General features: G+C 43.5%; 23 non-coding genes across 23 annotated transcripts; 10 read left to right on the forward strand and 13 right to left on the reverse strand.

Moving 5' to 3' along the window:
• Positions 1–103: 103 nt before the first annotated feature.
• trnal-uag (transfer RNA leucine (anticodon UAG)) lies at positions 104–186 on the reverse strand. The gene has a single exon. It is a non-coding gene; the product is annotated as a tRNA-Leu (tRNA).
• A 153-nt stretch (positions 187–339) lies between these two features.
• On the reverse strand, positions 340–413 carry trnat-agu (transfer RNA threonine (anticodon AGU)). Its single transcript has one exon. It is a non-coding gene; the product is annotated as a tRNA-Thr (tRNA).
• Positions 414–923: 510 nt separating this feature from the next.
• On the forward strand, positions 924–997 carry trnat-cgu (transfer RNA threonine (anticodon CGU)). The gene has a single exon. It is a non-coding gene; the product is annotated as a tRNA-Thr (tRNA).
• Positions 998–1317: 320 nt separating this feature from the next.
• trnal-uag (transfer RNA leucine (anticodon UAG)) lies at positions 1318–1399 on the reverse strand. Its single transcript has one exon. It is a non-coding gene; the product is annotated as a tRNA-Leu (tRNA).
• Positions 1400–1863: 464 nt separating this feature from the next.
• Positions 1864–1937, reverse strand: trnat-agu (transfer RNA threonine (anticodon AGU)). The gene has a single exon. It is a non-coding gene; the product is annotated as a tRNA-Thr (tRNA).
• Positions 1938–4302: 2365 nt separating this feature from the next.
• On the forward strand, positions 4303–4376 carry trnat-ugu (transfer RNA threonine (anticodon UGU)). Its single transcript has one exon. It is a non-coding gene; the product is annotated as a tRNA-Thr (tRNA).
• A 728-nt stretch (positions 4377–5104) lies between these two features.
• trnal-uag (transfer RNA leucine (anticodon UAG)) lies at positions 5105–5186 on the reverse strand. The gene has a single exon. It is a non-coding gene; the product is annotated as a tRNA-Leu (tRNA).
• Positions 5187–5339: 153 nt separating this feature from the next.
• On the reverse strand, positions 5340–5413 carry trnat-agu (transfer RNA threonine (anticodon AGU)). Its single transcript has one exon. It is a non-coding gene; the product is annotated as a tRNA-Thr (tRNA).
• Positions 5414–5999: 586 nt separating this feature from the next.
• trnat-ugu (transfer RNA threonine (anticodon UGU)) lies at positions 6000–6073 on the forward strand. The gene has a single exon. It is a non-coding gene; the product is annotated as a tRNA-Thr (tRNA).
• A 728-nt stretch (positions 6074–6801) lies between these two features.
• trnal-uag (transfer RNA leucine (anticodon UAG)) lies at positions 6802–6883 on the reverse strand. Its single transcript has one exon. It is a non-coding gene; the product is annotated as a tRNA-Leu (tRNA).
• A 689-nt stretch (positions 6884–7572) lies between these two features.
• Positions 7573–7646, forward strand: trnat-cgu (transfer RNA threonine (anticodon CGU)). Its single transcript has one exon. It is a non-coding gene; the product is annotated as a tRNA-Thr (tRNA).
• Positions 7647–7884: 238 nt separating this feature from the next.
• Positions 7885–7958, reverse strand: trnat-agu (transfer RNA threonine (anticodon AGU)). The gene has a single exon. It is a non-coding gene; the product is annotated as a tRNA-Thr (tRNA).
• A 1602-nt stretch (positions 7959–9560) lies between these two features.
• trnat-ugu (transfer RNA threonine (anticodon UGU)) lies at positions 9561–9634 on the forward strand. Its single transcript has one exon. It is a non-coding gene; the product is annotated as a tRNA-Thr (tRNA).
• A 906-nt stretch (positions 9635–10540) lies between these two features.
• Positions 10541–10614, forward strand: trnat-cgu (transfer RNA threonine (anticodon CGU)). The gene has a single exon. It is a non-coding gene; the product is annotated as a tRNA-Thr (tRNA).
• Positions 10615–10934: 320 nt separating this feature from the next.
• trnal-uag (transfer RNA leucine (anticodon UAG)) lies at positions 10935–11016 on the reverse strand. Its single transcript has one exon. It is a non-coding gene; the product is annotated as a tRNA-Leu (tRNA).
• A 2858-nt stretch (positions 11017–13874) lies between these two features.
• Positions 13875–13948, forward strand: trnat-ugu (transfer RNA threonine (anticodon UGU)). The gene has a single exon. It is a non-coding gene; the product is annotated as a tRNA-Thr (tRNA).
• A 728-nt stretch (positions 13949–14676) lies between these two features.
• trnal-uag (transfer RNA leucine (anticodon UAG)) lies at positions 14677–14758 on the reverse strand. Its single transcript has one exon. It is a non-coding gene; the product is annotated as a tRNA-Leu (tRNA).
• A 153-nt stretch (positions 14759–14911) lies between these two features.
• Positions 14912–14985, reverse strand: trnat-agu (transfer RNA threonine (anticodon AGU)). Its single transcript has one exon. It is a non-coding gene; the product is annotated as a tRNA-Thr (tRNA).
• Positions 14986–15571: 586 nt separating this feature from the next.
• On the forward strand, positions 15572–15645 carry trnat-ugu (transfer RNA threonine (anticodon UGU)). The gene has a single exon. It is a non-coding gene; the product is annotated as a tRNA-Thr (tRNA).
• A 728-nt stretch (positions 15646–16373) lies between these two features.
• Positions 16374–16455, reverse strand: trnal-uag (transfer RNA leucine (anticodon UAG)). The gene has a single exon. It is a non-coding gene; the product is annotated as a tRNA-Leu (tRNA).
• Positions 16456–17144: 689 nt separating this feature from the next.
• On the forward strand, positions 17145–17218 carry trnat-ugu (transfer RNA threonine (anticodon UGU)). Its single transcript has one exon. It is a non-coding gene; the product is annotated as a tRNA-Thr (tRNA).
• Positions 17219–17456: 238 nt separating this feature from the next.
• On the reverse strand, positions 17457–17530 carry trnat-agu (transfer RNA threonine (anticodon AGU)). The gene has a single exon. It is a non-coding gene; the product is annotated as a tRNA-Thr (tRNA).
• Positions 17531–18116: 586 nt separating this feature from the next.
• trnat-ugu (transfer RNA threonine (anticodon UGU)) lies at positions 18117–18190 on the forward strand. The gene has a single exon. It is a non-coding gene; the product is annotated as a tRNA-Thr (tRNA).
• Positions 18191–19482: the final 1292 nt, after the last annotated feature.

Here is a 19482-nt window from a genome sequence, read left to right on the forward strand (position 1 = left end):
TCATCTGTGCATAATTGTACAAAGAGTAAACATTGATGACCTGCAAGAGGTAAGAACCCTATATCATTATAAGAAGCTCTTTCTATAGGCACCTGGTGTCAAATGGCAGTGGTGGGATTTGAACCCACGCCTCCTGAGAGACTGGAGCCTAAATCCAGCGCCTTAGACCACATCGGCCACACAACCTCAAGGCGCAGCTTTTGCCTCGGGGAAAAATAACGCAGTAGGCATGTAAGCGCGTAGTATAAATTGACAACGAGATCCACGCTTGCTACTAAATGCCCAACGCAATAGTTTAGTCAATTAAAGGCAAAAGATGCATAAAGACACAGTCAGCTCAGGCACTGCTGGGATTCGAACCCATGATTTCCTGTTTACTAGACAGGCACTTTAACCAACTAAGCCACAGCGCCACTCAAGACTCTGGCTTTTTTTTCAGCCACACAGTCTAAAGGTAAACTCTCAGAGAAGATCACAAAACAATGTCTGCAAAAAGCAAGATGCCACTCCATTCTGTGGCTGGATCATCCGTGAAATCCTGAGATCAAGTTACAAGACTTCCTTGATCGCTGGACTTCTTTGTGTGCGGCGTAGGTACTGGGGCCTAGCGGGTAAAAGCATGTCTTGGAGATCTCGTGTATTCCTTCCAAGAGTGCCTTAATCACTTGATGTTTTTGCACGCACCATCTACTTTGACACTACAATGTTCATAAAAGGAGTTGTTTTGTGCTTGAAATGGATGTTCTATCACTGCCATTTTCGCAAGATCAGCTATTGACTACATTACCAAGGTGCACTTCCACATGGCGTCCCATGAAGTTTTGTCGCAGAAGGTGCAACTCTAACATCCATCGAAATATAATTGGGTTTTTGGCTCACGGTACATATGGGCAATTCTCTGGGATTTGAAATCCTTTAAATGACGCGCTGTGGCTTAGCTGGTTAAAGTGCCTGTCTCGTAAACAGGAGATCCTGGGTTCAAATCCCAGCAGTGCCTCTGTCTATAAACACCACTTATGACTAGCTTTCTTCTGAATGCCCAATACAATTTCATTGGTCATTTCAAGGCAAAAGATGTGTCTGCCTTTCAACATTTTCAGTGCACATAATACTTCTTTTTCTCCGATTATGGCATGAAGAAGCAACTGTGTAATTTCACACAAAAAGTCAGAAGATGCTGTTTCTTTAGCCATAGATTTTTCTTTTTTTAATGCTGCACACTGTTCAACCTGCGGTGGAGACTACAGATGAGTCAACTCCTGTCTTAAACAAAGTCATTCATTTGAGATATGGAATCAATAGCCTTTAGTTGTCAAATGGCAGTGGTGGGATTCGAACCCACGCCTCCTGAGAGACTGGAGCCTAAATCCAGCGCCTTAGACCACTCAGCCACACTACCTCAAGGCGCAGCTTTTTGCCCCGGGGAAAAATAACGCCGTAGGCATGTAAGCGCGTAGGATAAATTGACAACGAGATCCACGCTTGCTACTAAATGCCCAACGCATCCGTGAAATCCTGAGATCAAGTTACAAGACTTCCTTGATCGCTGGACTTCTTTGTGTGCGGCGTAGGTACTGGGGCCTAGCGGGTAAAAGCATGTCTTGGAGATCTCGTGTGTATAAACTCTGTGTATAAACACTACTTATGACTAGCTTGCTTCTAAATACCCAGTACAATTTTATTAGTCATTTCAAAGCAAAAGATGTGTAAAGATACAGTCATGTAGGCAAAGGCCAAAAAGGGAGTTGTTTTATGCTTGAAATGGTTCTTCTAACAACAACGAGATCCACGCTTGCTACTAAATGCCCAACGCAAAAGTTCAGTCAATTAAAGGCAAAAGATGCATAAATACACAGTCAGCTCAGGCACTGTTGGGATTCGAACCCAGGATCTCCTGTTTACTAGACAGGCACTTTAACCAACTAAGCCACAGCGCCACTCAAGCTGCTGGCTTCATTTTAAGCCACACAGTCTAAAGGTAAACTCTCAGAGAAGATCACAAAACAATGTCTGCAAAAAGCAAGATGCCAATCCATTCTGTGGCTGGATCATCCGTGAAACCGTGAAATCCTGAGATCAAGTTACAAGACTTCCTTGATCGCTGGACTTCTTTGTGTGCGGCGTAGGTACTGGGGCCTAGCGGGTAAAAGCATGTCTTGGAGATCTCGTGTATTCCTTCCAGGAGTGCCTTAATCACTTGATGTTTTCGCACGCACCATCTACTTTGACACTACAATGTTCATAAAAGGAGTTGTTTTGTGCTTGAAATAGTTGTTCTATCACTGCCATTTTCGCAAGATCAGATATTGAGATCAAGTGCTAGCAGTTTCAAGTTGTAACAAAGTTCATGTGGAATCAATTCTGACATGTTGGATTACGCCTTTGCATACATTACCAAGGTGCACTTCCACATGGCGTCCCATGAAGTTTTGTCGCAGAAGGTGCAACTCTAACATCCATCGAAATATAATTGGGTTTTTGGCTCACGGTACATATGGGCAATTTTCTGGGATTTGAAATCCTTTAAATGAGGCGCTGTGTGTCAGATGGCTACAAAATGCCCAACGCATCCGTGAAATCCTGAGATCAAGTTACAAGACTTCCTTGATCGCTGGACTTCTTTGTGTGCGGCGTAGGTACTGGGGCCTAGCGGGTAAAAGCATGTCTTGGAGATCCCGTGTATTACTTCCAGGAGTGCCTTAATCACTTGATGTTTTTGCACGCACCATCTACTTTGACACTACAATGTTCATAAAAGGAGTTGTTTTGTGCTTGAAATGGTTGTTCTATCACTGCCATTTTCGCAAGATCAGACATTGAGATCAAGTGCTAGCAGTTTCAAGCTGTAACAAAGTTCATGTGGAATCAATTTTGACATGTTGGATTACGCCTTTGCATACATTACCAAGGTGCACTTCCACATGGCGTCCCATGAAGTTTTGTCGCAGAAGGTGCAACTCTAACATCCATCGAAATATAATTGGGTTTTTGGCTCACGGTACATATGGGCAATTCTCTGGGATTTGAAATCCTTTAAATGAGGCGCTGTGTGTCAGATTGTTACAAAATGCCCAACGCATCCGTGAAATCCTGAGATCAAGTTACAAGACTTCCTTGATCGCTGGACTTCTTTGTGTGCGGCGTAGGTACTGGGGCCTAGCGGGTAAAAGCATGTCTTGGAGATCTCGTGTATTCCTTCCAGGAGTGCCTTAATCACTTGATGTTTTTGCACGCACCATCTACTTTGACACTACAATGTTCATAAAAGGAGTTGTTTTGTGCTTGAAATGGTTGTTCTATCACTGCCATTTTCGCAAGATCAGCTATTGAGATCAAGTGCTAGCAGTTTCAAGCTGTAACAAAGTTCATGTGGAATCAATTCTGACATGTTGGATTACGCCTTTGCATACATTACCAAGGTGCACTTCCACATGGCGTCCCATGAAGTTTTGTCGCAGAAGGTGCAACTCTAACATCCATCGAAATATAATTGGGTTTTTGGCTCACGGTACATATGGGCAATTTTCTGGGATTTGAAATCCTTTAAATGAGGCGCTGTGTGTCAGATGGCTACAAAATGCCCAACGCATCCGTGAAATCCTGAGATCAAGTTACAAGACTTCCTTGATCGCTGGACTTCTTTGTGTGCGGCGTAGGTACTGGGGCCTAGCGGGTAAAAGCATGTCTTGGAGATCTGGTGTATTCCTTCCAGGAGTGCCTTAATCACTTGATGTTTTTGCACGCACCATCTACTTTGACACTACAATGTTCATAAAAGGAGTTGTTTTGTGCTTGAAATGGTTCTTCTATCACTGCCATTTTCGCAAGATCAGATATTGAGATCAAGTGCTAGCAGTTTCAAGCTGTAACAAAGTTCATGTGGAATCAATTCTGACATGTTGGATTACGCCTTTGCATACATTACCAAGGTGCACTTCCACATGGCGTCCCATGAAGTTTTGTCGCAGAAGGTGCAACTCTAACATCCATCGAAATATAATTGGGTTTTTGGCTCACGGTACATATGGGCAATTCTCTGGGATTTGAAATCCTTTAAATGAGGCGCTGAGTGTCAGATGGCTACAAAATACCCAACGCATCCGTGAAATCCTGAGATCAAGTTACAAGACTTCCTTGATCGCTGGACTTCTTTGTGTACGGCGTAGGTACTGGGGCCTAGCGGGTAAAAGCATGTCTTGGAGATCTCGTGTATTCCTTCCAGGAGTGCCTTAATCACTTGATGTTTTTGCACGCACCATCTACATATGGGCAATTCTCTGGGATTTGAAATCCTTTAAATGAGGCGCTGTGGCTTAGCTGGTTAAAGTGCCTGTCTTGTAAACAGGAGATCCTGGGTTCAAATCCCAGCAGTGCCTCTGTGTATAAACACTACTTATGACTAGCTTGCTTCTAAATGCCCAGTACAATTTTATTGGTCATTTCAAGGCAAAAGATGTGTAAAGCTACAGTCATGTTGGCAACGGCCAAAAAGGGAGTTGTTTTATGCTTGAAATGCTTCTTCTATCACTCCCGGTTTCGCAAGATCAAATATTGAGATCAAATGCTACAAGGTCCACTATACCACTCTGCTCTATTGCTCTGTCAGGTTGGCACGTTTCAACATTTTCAGTGCACGTAATACTGCTTTTTTTGGGATTATGGGATAAAGAAGCAACTGTGTAATTTCACACAAAAAGTCAGAAGATGTTGTTGCTTTAGCCATAGATGATTTTTTGATGCTTCACGCTGTTCAACCAGCGGTGGAGACTACAAATAAGTCAACTCCTGTCTCAAACAAAGTCATTCATTTGAGATATGGAATCGATAGCCTCTAGTTGTCAGATGGCAGTGGTGGGATTCCACTTGTCCTGAGAGACTGGAGCCTTAAGCCAGCGCTTTGGACCACTCAGCCACACTTCCTGCACTTGTTTTTCTGTTGCATTCGTGCAGGTTACGAGCTAGGAAGCTCAGCAGGGAGGATGTCTTAACTAGAAGAGCTGATCATCTGTGCATAATTGTACAAAGAGTAAACATTGATGACCTGCAAGAGGTAAGAACCCTTTATCATTATAAGAAGTGCTTTCCATATGCACCTGGTGTCAAATGGCAGTGGTGGGATTTGAACCCACACCTCCTGAGAGACTGGAGCCTAAATCCAGCGCCTTAGACCACTCGGCCACACTACCTCAAGGCGCAGCTTTTGCCTCGGGGAAAAATAACGCACTAGGCATGTAAGCGCGCAGGATAAATTGACAACGAGATCCACGCTTGCTACTAAATGCCCAACGCAATAGTTTAGTCAATTAAAGGCAAAAGATGCATAAAGACACAGTCAGCTCAGGCACTGCTGGGATTTGAACCCAGGATCTCCTGTTTACTAGACAGGCACTTTAACCAACTAAGCCACAGCGCCACTCAAGACTCTGGCTTCATTTTCAGCCACACAGTCTAAAGGTAAACTCTCAGAGAAGATCACAAAACAATGTCTGCAAAAAGCAAGATGCCACTCCATTCTGTGGGTGGATCATCCGTGAAATCCTGAGATCAAGTTACAAGACTTCCTTGATCGCTGGACTTCTTTGTGTGCGGCGTAGGTACTGGGGCCTAGCGGGTAAAAGCATGTCTTGGAGATCTCGTGTATTCCTTCCAGGAGTGCCTTAATCACTTGATGTTTTTGCACGCACCATCTACTTTGACACTACAATGTTCATAAAAGGAGTTGTTTTGTGCTTGAAATGGTTCTTCTATCACTGCCATTTTCGCAAGATCAGATATTGAGATCAAGTGCTAGCAGTTTCAAGCTGTACCAAAGTTCATGTGTAATCAATTCTGATATGTTGGATTACGCCTTTGCATACATTACCAAGGTGCACTTCCACACGGCGTCCCATGAAGTTTTGTCGCAGAAGGTGCAACTCTAACATCCATCGAAATATAATTGGGTTTTTGGCTCACGGTACATATGGGCAATTCTCTGGGATTTGAAATCCTTTAAATGAGGCGCTGTGGCTTAGCTGGTTAAAGCGCCTGTCTTGTAAACAGGAGATCCTGGGTTCAAATCCCAGCAGTGCCTCTGTGTATAAACACTACTTATGACTAGCTTGCTTCTAAATGCCCAGTACAATTTTATTGGTCATTTCAAGGCAAAAGATGTGTAATGCTACAGTCATGTTGGCAAAGGCCAAAAAGGGAGTTGTTTTATGCTTGAAATGGTTATTCTATCACTCCCGGTTTCGCAAAATCAAATATTGAGATCAAATGCTACAAGATCCACTATACCACTCTGCTCTATTGCTCTGTCAGGTTGGCACGTTTCAACATTTTCAGTGCACGTAATACTGCTTTTTTTGGGATTATGGGATAAAGAAGCAACTGTGTAATTTCACACAAAAAGTCAGAAGATGTTGTTGCTTTAGCCATAGATGATTTTTTGATGCTTCACGCTGTTCAACCAGCGGTGGAGACTACAGATAAGTCAACTCCTGTCTCAAACAAAGTCATTCATTTGAGATATGGAATCGATAGCCTGTAGTTGTCAGATGGCAGTGGTGGGATTCCACTTGTCCTGAGAGACTGGAGCCTTAAGCCAGCGCTTTGGACCACTCAGCCACACTTCCTGCACTTGTTTTTCTGTTGCATTCGTGCAGGTTACGAGCTAGGAAGCTCAGCAGGGAGGATGTCTTAACTAGAAGAGCTGATCATCTGTGCATAATTGTACAAAGAGTAAACATTGATGACCTGCAAGAGGTAAGAACCCTTTATCATTATAAGAAGTGCTTTCCATATGCACCTGGTGTCAAATGGCAGTGGTGGGATTTGAACCCACGCCTCCTGAGAGACTGGAGCCTAAATCCAGCGCCTTAGACCACTCGGCCACACTACCTCAAGGCGCAGCTTTTGCCTCGGGGAAAAATAACGCAGTAGGCATGTAAGCGCGCAGGATAAATTGACAACAAGATCCACGCTTGCTACTAAATGCCCAACGCAATAGTTTACTCAATTAAAGGCAGAAGATGCATAAAGACACAGTCAGCTCAGGCACTGCTGGGATTTGAACCCAGGATCTCCTGTCTGCAAAAAGCAAGATGCCACTCCATTCTGTGGCTGGATCATCCGTGAAATCCTGAGATCAAGTTACAAGACTTCCTTGATCGCTGGACTTCTTTGTGTGCGGCGTAGGTACTGGGGCCTAGCGGGTAAAAGCATGTCTTGAAGATCTCGTGTATTCCTTCCAGGAGTGCCTTAATCACTTGATGTTTTTGCACGCACCATCTACTTTAACACTACAATGTTCATAAAAGGAGTTGTTTTGTGCTTGAAATGGTTGTTCTATCACTGCCATTTTCGCAAGATCAGATATTGAGATCAAGTGCTAGCAGTTTCAAGCTGTAACAAAGTTCATGTGGAATCAATTCTGACATGTTGGATTACGCCTTTGCATACATTACCAAGGTGCACTTCCACACGGCGTCCCATGAAGTTTTGTCGCAGAAGGTGCAACTCTAACATCCATCCGTTTTTGGCTCTCGGTACATATGGGCAATTCTCTGGGATTTGAAATCGTTTAAATGAGGCGCTGTGGCTTAGCTGGTTAAAGTGCCTGTCTCGTAAACAGGAGATCCTGGGTTCATTTCCCAGCAGTGCCTCTGTGTATAAACACTACTTATGACTAGCTTGCTTCTAAATACCCAGTCCAATTTTATTAGTCATTTCAAAGCAAAAGATGTGTAAAGCTACAGTCATGTAGGCAAAGGCCAAAAAGGGAGTTGTTTTATGCTTGAAATGGTTCTTCTAACAACAACAAGATCCACGCTTGCTACTAAATGCCCAACGCAAAAGTTCAGTCAATTAAAGGCAAAAGATGCATAAATACACAGTCAGCTCAGGCACTGCTGGGATTCAAACCCAGGATCTCCTGTTTACTAGACAGGCACTTTAACCAACTAAGCCACAGCGCCACTCAAGCTGCTGGCTTCATTTTAAGCCACACAGTCTAAAGGTAAACTCTCAGAGAAGATCACAAAACAATGTCTGCAAAAAGCAAGATGCCAATCCATTCTGTGGCTGGATCATCCGTGAAACCGTGAAATCCTGAGATCAAGTTACAAGACTTCCTTGATCGCTGGACTTCTTTGTGTGCGGCGTAGGTACTGGGGACTAGCGGGTAAAAGCATGTCTTGGAGATCTCGTGTATTCCTTCCAGGAGTGCCTTAATCACTTGATGTTTTTGCACGCACCATCTACTTTGACACTACAATGTTCATAAAAGGAGTTGTTTTGTGCTTGAAATGGTTGTTCTATCACTGCCATTTTCGCAAGATCAGCTATTGAGATCAAGTGCCAGCAGTTTCAAGTTGTAACAAAGTTCATGTGGAATCAATTCTGACATGTTGGATTACGCCTTTGCATACATTACCAAGGTGCACTTCCACATGGCGTCCCATGAAGTTTTGTCGCAGAAGGTGCAACTCTAACATCCATCGAAATATAATTGGGTTTTTGGCTCACGGTACATATGGGCAATTTTCTGGGATTTGAAATCCTTTAAATGAGGCGCTGTGTGTCAGATGGCTACAAAATGCCCAACGCATCCGTGAAATCCTGAGATCAAGTTACAAGACTTCCTTGATCGCTGGACTTCTTTGTGTGCGGCGTAGGTACTGGGGCCTAGCGGGTAAAAGCATGTCTTGGAGATCTCGTGTATTCCTTCCAGGAGTGCCTTAATCACTTGATGTTTTTGCACGCACCATCTACTTTGACACTACAATGTTCATAAAAGGAGTTGTTTTGTGCTTGAAATGGTTGTTCTATCACTGCCATTTTCGCAAGATCAGATATTGAGATCAAGTGCTAGCAGTTTCAAGGTGTAACAAAGTTCATGTGGAATCAATTCTGACATGTTGGATTACGCCTTTGCATACATTACCAAGGTGCACTTCCACATGGCGTCCCATGAAGTTTTGTCGCAGAAGGTGCAACTCTAACATCCATCGAAATATAATTGGGTTTTTGGCTCACGGTACATATGGGCAATTCTCTGGGATTTGAAATCCTTTAAATGAGGCGCTGTGTGTCAGATGGCTACAAAATGCCCAACGCATCCGTGAAATCCTGAGATCAAGTTACAAGACTTCCTTGATCGCTGGACTTCTTTGTGTGCGGCGTAGGTACTGGGGCCTAGCGGGTAAAAGCATGTCTTGGAGATCTCGTGTATTCCTTCCAGGAGTGCCTTAATCACTTGATGTTTTTGCACGCACCATCTACTTTGACACTACAATGTTCATAAAAGGAGTTGTTTTGTGCTTGAAATGGTTGTTCTATCACTGCCATTTTCGCAAGATCAGCTATTGAGATCAAGTGCTAGCAGTTTCAAGCTGTAACAAAGTTCATGTGGAATCAATTCTGACATGTTGGATTACGCCTTTGCATACATTACCAAGCTGCACTTCCACATGGCGTCCCATGAAGTTTTGTCGCAGAAGGTGCAACTCTAACATCCATCCGTTTTTGGCTCACGGTACATATGGGCAATTCTCTGGAATTTGAAATCGTTTAAATGAGGCGCTGTGGCTTAGCTGGTTAAAGCGCCTGTCTTGTAAACAGGAGATCCTGGGTTCAAATCCCAGCAGTACCTCTGTGTATAAACACTACTTATGACTAGCTTGCTTCTAAATGCCCAGTACAATTTTATTGGTCATTTCAAGGCAAAAGATGTGTAAAGCTACAGTCATGTTGGCAAAGGCCAAAAACGGAGTTGTTTTATGCTTGAAATGGTTTTTCTAACAACAACGAGATCCACGCTTGCTACTAAATGCCCAACGCAATAGTTTAGTCAATTAAAGGCAAAAGATGCATAAAGACACTGTCAGCTCAGGCACTGCTGGGATTCAAACCCAGGATCTGCTGTTTACTAGACAGGCACTTTAACCAACTAGGCCACAGTGCCACTCAAGCTGCTGGCTTCATTTTCAGCCACACAGTCTAAAGGTAAACTCTCAGAGAAGATCACAAAACAATGTCTGCAAAAAGCAAGATGCCAATCCATTCTGTGGCTGGATCATCCGTGAAACCGTGAAATCCTGAGATCAAGTTACAAGACTTCCTTGATCGCTGGACTTCTTTGTGTGCGGCGTAGGTACTGGGGCCTAGCGGGTAAAAGCATGTCTTGGAGATCTCGTGCATTCCTTCCAGGAGTGCCTTAATCACTTGATGTTTTTGCACGCACCATCTACTTTGACACTACAATGTTCATAAAAGGAGTTGTTTTGTGCTTGAAATGGTTGTTCTATCACTGCCATTTTCGCAAGATCAGATATTGAGATCAAGTGCTAGCAGTTTCAAGCTGTAACAAAGTTCATGTGGAATCAATTCTGACATGTTGGATTATGCCTTTGCATACATTACCAAGGTGCACTTCCACATGGCGTCCCATGAAGTTTTGTCGCAGAAGGTGCAACTCTAACATCCATCGAAATATAATTGGGTTTTTGGCTCACGGTACATATGGGCAATTCTCTGGGATTTGAAATCCTTTAAATGAGGCGCTGTGGCTTAGCTGGTTAAAGTGCCTGTCTCGTAAACAGGAGATCCTGGGTTCAAATCCCAGCAGTGCCTCTGTCTATAAACACCACTTATGACTAGCTTTCTTCTGAATGCCAAATACAATTTCATTGGTCATTTCAAGGCAAAAGATGTGTCTGCCTTTTAACATTTTCAGTGCACATAATACTTCTTTTTCTCCGATTATGGCATGAAGAAGCAACTGTGTAATTTCACACAAAAAGTCAGAAGATGCTGTTTCTTTAGCCATAGATTTTTTTTTTTTTAATGCTGCACACTGTTCAACCTGCGGTGGAGACTACAGATGAGTCAACTCCTGTCTTAAACAAAGTCATTCATTTGAGATATGGAATCAATAGCCTTTAGTTGTCAAATGGCAGTGGTGGGATTCGAACCCACGCCTCCTGAGAGACTGGAGCCTAAATCCAGCGCCTTAGACCACTCGGCCACACTACCTCAAGGCACAGCTTCTTGCCCCGGGGAAAAATAACGCCGTAGGCATGTAAACGCGTAGGATAAATTGACAACGAGATCCACGCTTGCTACTAAATGCCCAACGCATCCGTGAAATCCTGAGATCAAGTTACAAGACTTCCTTGATCGCTGGACTTCTTTGTGTGCGGCGTAGGTACTGGGGCCTAGCGGGTAAAAGCATGTCTTGGAGATCTCGTGTATTCCTTCCAGGAGTGCCTTAATCACTTGATGTTTTTGCACGCACCATCTACTTTGACACTACAATGTTCATAAAAGGAGTTGTTTTGTGCTTGAAATGGTTGTTCTATCACTGCCATTTTCGCAAGATCAGATATTGAGATCAAGTGCTAGCAGTTTCAAGCTGTAACAAAGTTCATGTGGAATCAATTCTGACATGTTGGATTACGCCTTTGCATACATTACCAAGGTGCACTTCCACATGGCGTCCCATGAAGTTTTGTCGCAGAAGGTGCAACTCTAACATCCATCGAAATATAATTGGGTTTTTGGCTCACGGTACATATGGGCAATTCTCTGGGATTTGAAATCCTTTAAATGAGGCGCTGTGTGTCAGATTGTTACAAAATGCCCAACGCATCCGTGAAATCCTGAGATCAAGTTACAAGACTTCCTTGATCGCTGGACTTCTTTGTGTGCGGCGTAGGTACTGGGGCCTAGCGGGTAAAAGCATGTCTTGGAGATCTCGTGTATTCCTTCCAGGAGTGCCTTAATCACTTGATGTTTTCGCACGCACCATCTACTTTGACACTACAATGTTCATAAAAGGAGTTGTTTTGTGCTTGAAATAGTTGTTCTATCACTGCCATTTTCGCAAGATCAGATATTGAGATCAAGTGCTAGCAGTTTCAAGTTGTAACAAAGTTCATGTGGAATCAATTCTGACATGTTGGATTACGCCTTTGCATACATTACCAAGGTGCACTTCCACATGGCGTCCCATGAAGTTTTGTCGCAGAAGGTGCAACTCTAACATCCATCGAAATATAATTGGGTTTTTGGCTCACGGTACATATGGGCAATTTTCTGGGATTTGAAATCCTTTAAATGAGGCGCTGTGTGTCAGATGGCTACAAAATGCCCAACGCATCCGTGAAATCCTGAGATCAAGTTACAAGACTTCCTTGATCGCTGGACTTCTTTGTGTGCGGCGTAGGTACTGGGGCCTAGCGGGTAAAAGCATGTCTTGGAGATCCCGTGTATTACTTCCAGGAGTGCCTTAATCACTTGATGTTTTTGCACGCACCATCTACTTTGACACTACAATGTTCATAAAAGGAGTTGTTTTGTGCTTGAAATGGTTGTTCTATCACTGCCATTTTCGCAAGATCAGACATTGAGATCAAGTGCTAGCAGTTTCAAGCTGTAACAAAGTTCATGTGGAATCAATTTTGACATGTTGGATTACGCCTTTGCATACATTACCAAGGTGCACTTCCACATGGCGTCCCATGAAGTTTTGTCGCAGAAGGTGCAACTCTAACATCCATCGAAATATAATTGGGTTTTTGGCTCACGGTACATATGGGCAATTCTCTGGGATTTGAAATCCTTTAAATGAGGCGCTGTGTGTCAGATTGTTACAAAATGCCCAACGCATCCGTGAAATCCTGAGATCAAGTTACAAGACTTCCTTGATCGCTGGACTTCTTTGTGTGCGGCGTAGGTACTGGGGCCTAGCGGGTAAAAGCATGTCTTGGAGATCTCGTGTATTCCTTCCAGGAGTGCCTTAATCACTTGATGTTTTTGCACGCACCATCTACTTTGACACTACAATGTTCATAAAAGGAGTTGTTTTGTGCTTGAAATGGTTGTTCTATCACTGCCATTTTCGCAAGATCAGCTATTGAGATCAAGTGCTAGCAGTTTCAAGCTGTAACAAAGTTCATGTGGAATCAATTCTGACATGTTGGATTACGCCTTTGCATACATTACCAAGGTGCACTTCCACATGGCGTCCCATGAAGTTTTGTCGCAGAAGGTGCAACTCTAACATCCATCGAAATATAATTGGGTTTTTGGCTCACGGTACATATGGGCAATTTTCTGGGATTTGAAATCCTTTAAATGAGGCGCTGTGTGTCAGATGGCTACAAAATGCCCAACGCATCCGTGAAATCCTGAGATCAAGTTACAAGACTTCCTTGATCGCTGGACTTCTTTGTGTGCGGCGTAGGTACTGGGGCCTAGCGGGTAAAAGCATGTCTTGGAGATCTGGTGTATTCCTTCCAGGAGTGCCTTAATCACTTGATGTTTTTGCACGCACCATCTACTTTGACACTACAATGTTCATAAAAGGAGTTGTTTTGTGCTTGAAATGGTTCTTCTATCACTGCCATTTTCGCAAGATCAGATATTGAGATCAAGTGCTAGCAGTTTCAAGCTGTAACAAAGTTCATGTGGAATCAATTCTGACATGTTGGATTACGCCTTTGCATACATTACCAAGGTGCACTTCCACATGGCGTCCCATGAAGTTTTGTCGCAGAAGGTGCAACTCTAACATCCATCGAAATATAATTGGGTTTTTGGCTCACGGTACATATGGGCAATTCTCTGGGATTTGAAATCCTTTAAATGAGGCGCTGTGTGTCAGATTGTTACAAAATGCCCAACGCATCCGTGAAATCCTGAGATCAAGTTACAAGACTTCCTTGATCGCTGGACTTCTTTGTGTACGGCGTAGGTACTGGGGCCTAGCGGGTAAAAGCATGTCTTGGAGATCTCGTGTATTCCTTCCAGGAGTGCCTTAATCACTTGATGTTTTTGCACGCACCATCTACATATGGGCAATTCTCTGGGATTTGAAATCCTTTAAATGAGGCGCTGTGGCTTAGCTGGTTAAAGTGCCTGTCTTGTAAACAGGAGATCCTGGGTTCAAATCCCAGCAGTGCCTCTGTGTATAAACACTACTTATGACTAGCTTGCTTCTAAATGCCCAGTACAATTTTATTGGTCATTTCAAGGCAAAAGATGTGTAAAGCTACAGTCATGTTGGCAACGGCCAAAAAGGGAGTTGTTTTATGCTTGAAATGCTTCTTCTATCACTCCCGGTTTCGCAAGATCAAATATTGAGATCAAATGCTACAAGGTCCACTATACCACTCTGCTCTATTGCTCTGTCAGGTTGGCACGTTTCAACATTTTCAGTGCACGTAATACTGCTTTTTTTGGGATTATGGGATAAAGAAGCAACTGTGTAATTTCACACAAAAAGTCAGAAGATGTTGTTGCTTTAGCCATAGATGATTTTTTGATGCTTCACGCTGTTCAACCAGCGGTGGAGACTACAAATAAGTCAACTCCTGTCTCAAACAAAGTCATTCATTTGAGATATGGAATCGATAGCCTCTAGTTGTCAGATGGCAGTGGTGGGATTCCACTTGTCCTGAGAGACTGGAGCCTTAAGCCAGCGCTTTGGACCACTCAGCCACACTTCCTGCACTTGTTTTTCTGTTGCATTCGTGCAGGTTACGAGCTAGGAAGCTCAGCAGGGAGGATGTCTTAACTAGAAGAGCTGATCATCTGTGCATAATTGTACAAAGAGTAAACATTGATGACCTGCAAGAGGTAAGAACCCTTTATCATTATAAGAAGTGCTTTCCATATGCACCTGGTGTCAAATGGCAGTGGTGGGATTTGAACCCACACCTCCTGAGAGACTGGAGCCTAAATCCAGCGCCTTAGACCACTCGGCCACACTACCTCAAGGCGCAGCTTTTGCCTCGGGGAAAAATAACGCACTAGGCATGTAAGCGCGCAGGATAAATTGACAACGAGATCCACGCTTGCTACTAAATGCCCAACGCAATAGTTTAGTCAATTAAAGGCAAAAGATGCATAAAGACACAGTCAGCTCAGGCACTGCTGGGATTTGAACCCAGGAGCTCCTGTTTACTAGACAGGCACTTTAACCAACTAAGCCACAGCGCCACTCAAGACTCTGGCTTCATTTTCAGCCACACAGTCTAAAGGTAAACTCTCAGAGAAGATCACAAAACAATGTCTGCAAAAAGCAAGATGCCACTCCATTCTGTGGGTGGATCATCCGTGAAATCCTGAGATCAAGTTACAAGACTTCCTTGATCGCTGGACTTCTTTGTGTGCGGCGTAGGTACTGGGGCCTAGCGGGTAAAAGCATGTCTTGGAGATCTCGTGTATTCCTTCCAGGAGTGCCTTAATCACTTGATGTTTTTGCACGCACCATCTACTTTGACACTACAATGTTCATAAAAGGAGTTGTTTTGTGCTTGAAATGGTTCTTCTATCACTGCCATTTTCGCAAGATCAGATATTGAGATCAAGTGCTAGCAGTTTCAAGCTGTACCAAAGTTCATGTGTAATCAATTCTGATATGTTGGATTACGCCTTTGCATACATTACCAAGGTGCACTTCCACACGGCGTCCCATGAAGTTTTGTCGCAGAAGGTGCAACTCTAACATCCATCGAAATATAATTGGGTTTTTGGCTCACGGTACATATGGGCAATTCTCTGGGATTTGAAATCCTTTAAATGAGGCGCTGTGGCTTAGCTGGTTAAAGTGCCTGTCTTGTAAACAGGAGATCCTGGGTTCAAATCCCAGCAGTGCCTCTGTGTATAAACACTACTTATGACTAGCTTGCTTCTAAATGCCCAGTACAATTTTATTGGTCATTTCAAGGCAAAAGATGTGTAATGCTACAGTCATGTTGGCAAAGGCCAAAAAGGGAGTTGTTTTATGCTTGAAATGGTTATTCTATCACTCCCGGTTTCGCAAAATCAAATATTGAGATCAAATGCTACAAGATCCACTATACCACTCTGCTCTATTGCTCTGTCAGGTTGGCACGTTTCAACATTTTCAGTGCACGTAATACTGCTTTTTTTGGGATTATGGGATAAAGAAGCAACTGTGTAATTTCACACAAAAAGTCAGAAGATGTTGTTGCTTTAGCCATAGATGATTTTTTGATGCTTCACGCTGTTCAACCAGCGGTGGAGACTACAGATAAGTCAACTCCTGTCTCAAACAAAGTCATTCATTTGAGATATGCAATCGATAGCCTGTAGTTGTCAGATGGCAGTGGTGGGATTCCACTTGTCCTGAGAGACTGGAGCCTTAAGCCAGCGCTTTGGACCACTCAGCCACACTTCCTGCACTTGTTTTTCTGTTGCATTCGTGCAGGTTACGAGCTAGGAAGCTCAGCAGGGAGGATGTCTTAACTAGAAGAGCTGATCATCTGTGCATAATTGTACAAAGAGTAAACATTGATGACCTGCAAGAGGTAAGAACCCTATATCATTATATGAAGTGCTTTCCATAGGCACCTGGTGTCAAATGGCAGTGGTGGGATTTGAACCCACGCCTCCTGAGAGACTGGAGCCTAAATCCAGCGCCTTAGACCACTCGGCCACACTACCTCAAGGCCCAGCTTTTGCCTCGGGGAAAAATAACGCAGTAGGCATGTAAGCGCGTAGGATAAATTGGCGACGAGATCCACGCTTGCTACAAAATGCCCAACGCAATAGTTTAGTCAATTAAAGGCAGAAGATGCATAAAGACACAGTCAGCTCAGGCACTGCTGGGATTTGAACCCAGGATCTCCTGTCTGCAAAAAGCAAGATGCCACTCCATTCTGTTGCTGGATCATCCGTGAAATCCTGAGATCAAGTTACAAGACTTCCTTGATCGCTGGACTTCTTTGTGTGCGGCGTAGGTACTGGGGCCTAGCGGGTAAAAGCATGTCTTGGAGATCTCGTGTATTCCTTCCAGGAGTGCCTTAATCACTTGATGTTTTTGCACGCACCATCTACTTTGACACTACAATGTTCATAAAAGGAGTTGTTTTGTGCTTGAAATGGTTCTTCTATCACTGCCATTTTCGCAAGATCAGCTATTGAGATCAAGTGCTAGCAGTTTCAAGCTTTACCAAAGTTCATGTGTAATCAATTCTGATATGTTGGATTACGCCTTTGCATACATTACCAAGGTGCACTTCCACACGGCGTCCCATGAAGTTTTGTCGCAGAATGTGCAACTCTAACATCCATCCGTTTTTGGCTCACGGTACATATGGGCAATTCTCTGGGATTTGAAATCGTTTAAATGAGGCGCTTTGGCTTAGCTGGTTAAAGCGCCTGTCTTGTAAACAGGAGATCCTGGGTTCAAATCCTAGCAGTGCCTCTGTGTATAAACACTACTTATGACTAGCTTGCTTCTAAATGCCCAGTACAATTTTATTGGTCATTTCAAGGCAAAAGATGTGTAAAGCTACAGTCATGTTGGCAAAGGCCAAAAAGGGAGTTGTTTTATGCTTGAAATGGTTCTTCTAACAACAACGAGATCCACGCTTGCTACTAAATGCCCAACGCAAAAGTTCAGTCAATTAAAGGCAAAAGATGCATAAAGACACAGTCAGCTCAGGCACTGCTGGGATTCAAACCCAGGATCTCCTGTTTACTAGACAGGCACTTTAACCAACTAAGCCACAGCACCACTCAAGACTCTGGCTTCATTTTCAGCCACACAGTCTAAAGGTAAACTCTCAGAGAAGATCACAAAACAATGTCTGCAAAAAGCAAGATGCCACTCCATTCTGTGGCTGGATCATCCGTGAAATCCTGAGATCAAGTTACAAGACTTCCTTGATCGCTGGACTTCTTTGTGTGCGGCGTAGGTACTGGGGCCTAGCGGGTAAAAGCATGTCTTGGAGATCTCGTGTATTCCTTCCAGGAGTGCCTTAATCACTTGATGTTTTTGCACGCACCATCTACTTTGACACTACAATGTTCATAAAAGGAGTTGTTTTGTGCTTGAAATGGATGTTCTATCACTGCCATTTTCGCAAGATCAGATATTGAGATCAAGTGCTAGCAGTTTCAAGCTGTAACAAAGTTCATGTGGAATCAATTCTGACATGTTGGATTACGCCTTTGCATACATTACCAAGGTGCACTTCCACATGGCGTCCCATGAAGTTTTGTCGCAGAAGGTGCAACTCTAACATCCATCGAAATATAATTGGGTTTTTGGCTCACGGTACATATGGGCAATTCTCTGGGATTTGAAATCATTTAAATGAGGCGCTGTGGCTTAGCTGGTTAAAGTGCCTGTCTTGTAAACAGGAGATCCTGGGTTCAAATCCCAGCAGTGCCTCTGTCTATAAACACCACTTATGACTAGCTTTCTTCTGAATGCCCAATACAATTTCATTGGTCATTTCAAGGCAAAAGATGTGTCTGCCTTTCAACATTTTCAGTGCACATAATACTTCTTTTTCTCCGATTATGGCATGAAGAAGCAACTGTGTAATTTCACACAAAAAGTCAGAAGATGCTGTTTCTTTAGCCATAGATTTTTCTTTTTTTAATGCTGCACACTGTTCAACCTGCGGTGGAGACTACAGATGAGTCAACTCCTGTCTTAAACAAAGTCATTCATTTGAGATATGGAATCAATAGCCTTTAGTTGTCAAATGGCAGTGGTGGGATTCGAACCCACGCCTCCTGAGAGACTGGAGCCTAAATCCAGCGCCTTAGACCACTCAGCCACCTCAAGGCGCAGCTTTTTGCCCCGGGGAAAAATAACGCCGTAGGCATGTAAGCGCGTAGGATAAATTGACAACGAGATCCACGCTTGCTACTAAATGCCCAACGCATCCGTGAAATCCTGAGATCAAGTTACAAGACTTCCTTGATCGCTGGACTTCTTTGTGTGCGGCGTAGGTACTGGGGCCTAGCGGGTAAAAGCATGTCTTGGAGATCTCGTGTATTCCTTCCAGGAGTGCCTTAATCACTTGATGTTTTTGCACGCACCATCTACTTTGACACTACAATGTTCATAAAAGGAGTTGTTTTGTGCTTGAAATGGTTGTTCTATCACTGCCATTTTCGCAAGATCAGATATTGAGATCAAGTGCTAGCAGTTTCAAGCTGTAACAAAGTTCATGTGGAATCAATTCTGACATGTTGGATTACGCCTTTGCATACATTACCAAGGTGCACTTCCACATGGCGTCCCATGAAGTTTTGTCGCAGAAGGTGCAACTCTAACATCCATCGAAATATAATTGGGTTTTTGGCTCACGGTACATATGGGCAATTCTCTGGGATTTGAAATCCTTTAAATGAGGCGCTGTGTGTCAGATGGCTACAAAATGCCCAACGCATCCGTGAAATCCTGAGATCAAGTTACAAGACTTCCTTGATCGCTGGACTTCTTTGTGTGCGGGGTAGGTACTGGGGCCTAGTGGGTAAAAGCATGTATTGGAGATCTCGTGTATTCCTTCCAGGAGTGCCTTAATCACTTGATGTTTTTGCACGCACCATCTACTTTGACACTACAATGTTCATAAAAGGAGTTGTTTTGTGCTTGAAATGGTTGTTCTATCACTGCCATTTTCGCAAGATCAGATATTGAGATCAAGTGCTAGCAGTTTCAAGCTGTAA

The sequence above is a fragment of the Channa argus genome, chromosome 10 (assembly GCF_033026475.1).
Source record: "Channa argus isolate prfri chromosome 10, Channa argus male v1.0, whole genome shotgun sequence".
Lineage (NCBI taxonomy): Eukaryota > Metazoa > Chordata > Actinopteri > Anabantiformes > Channidae > Channa > Channa argus.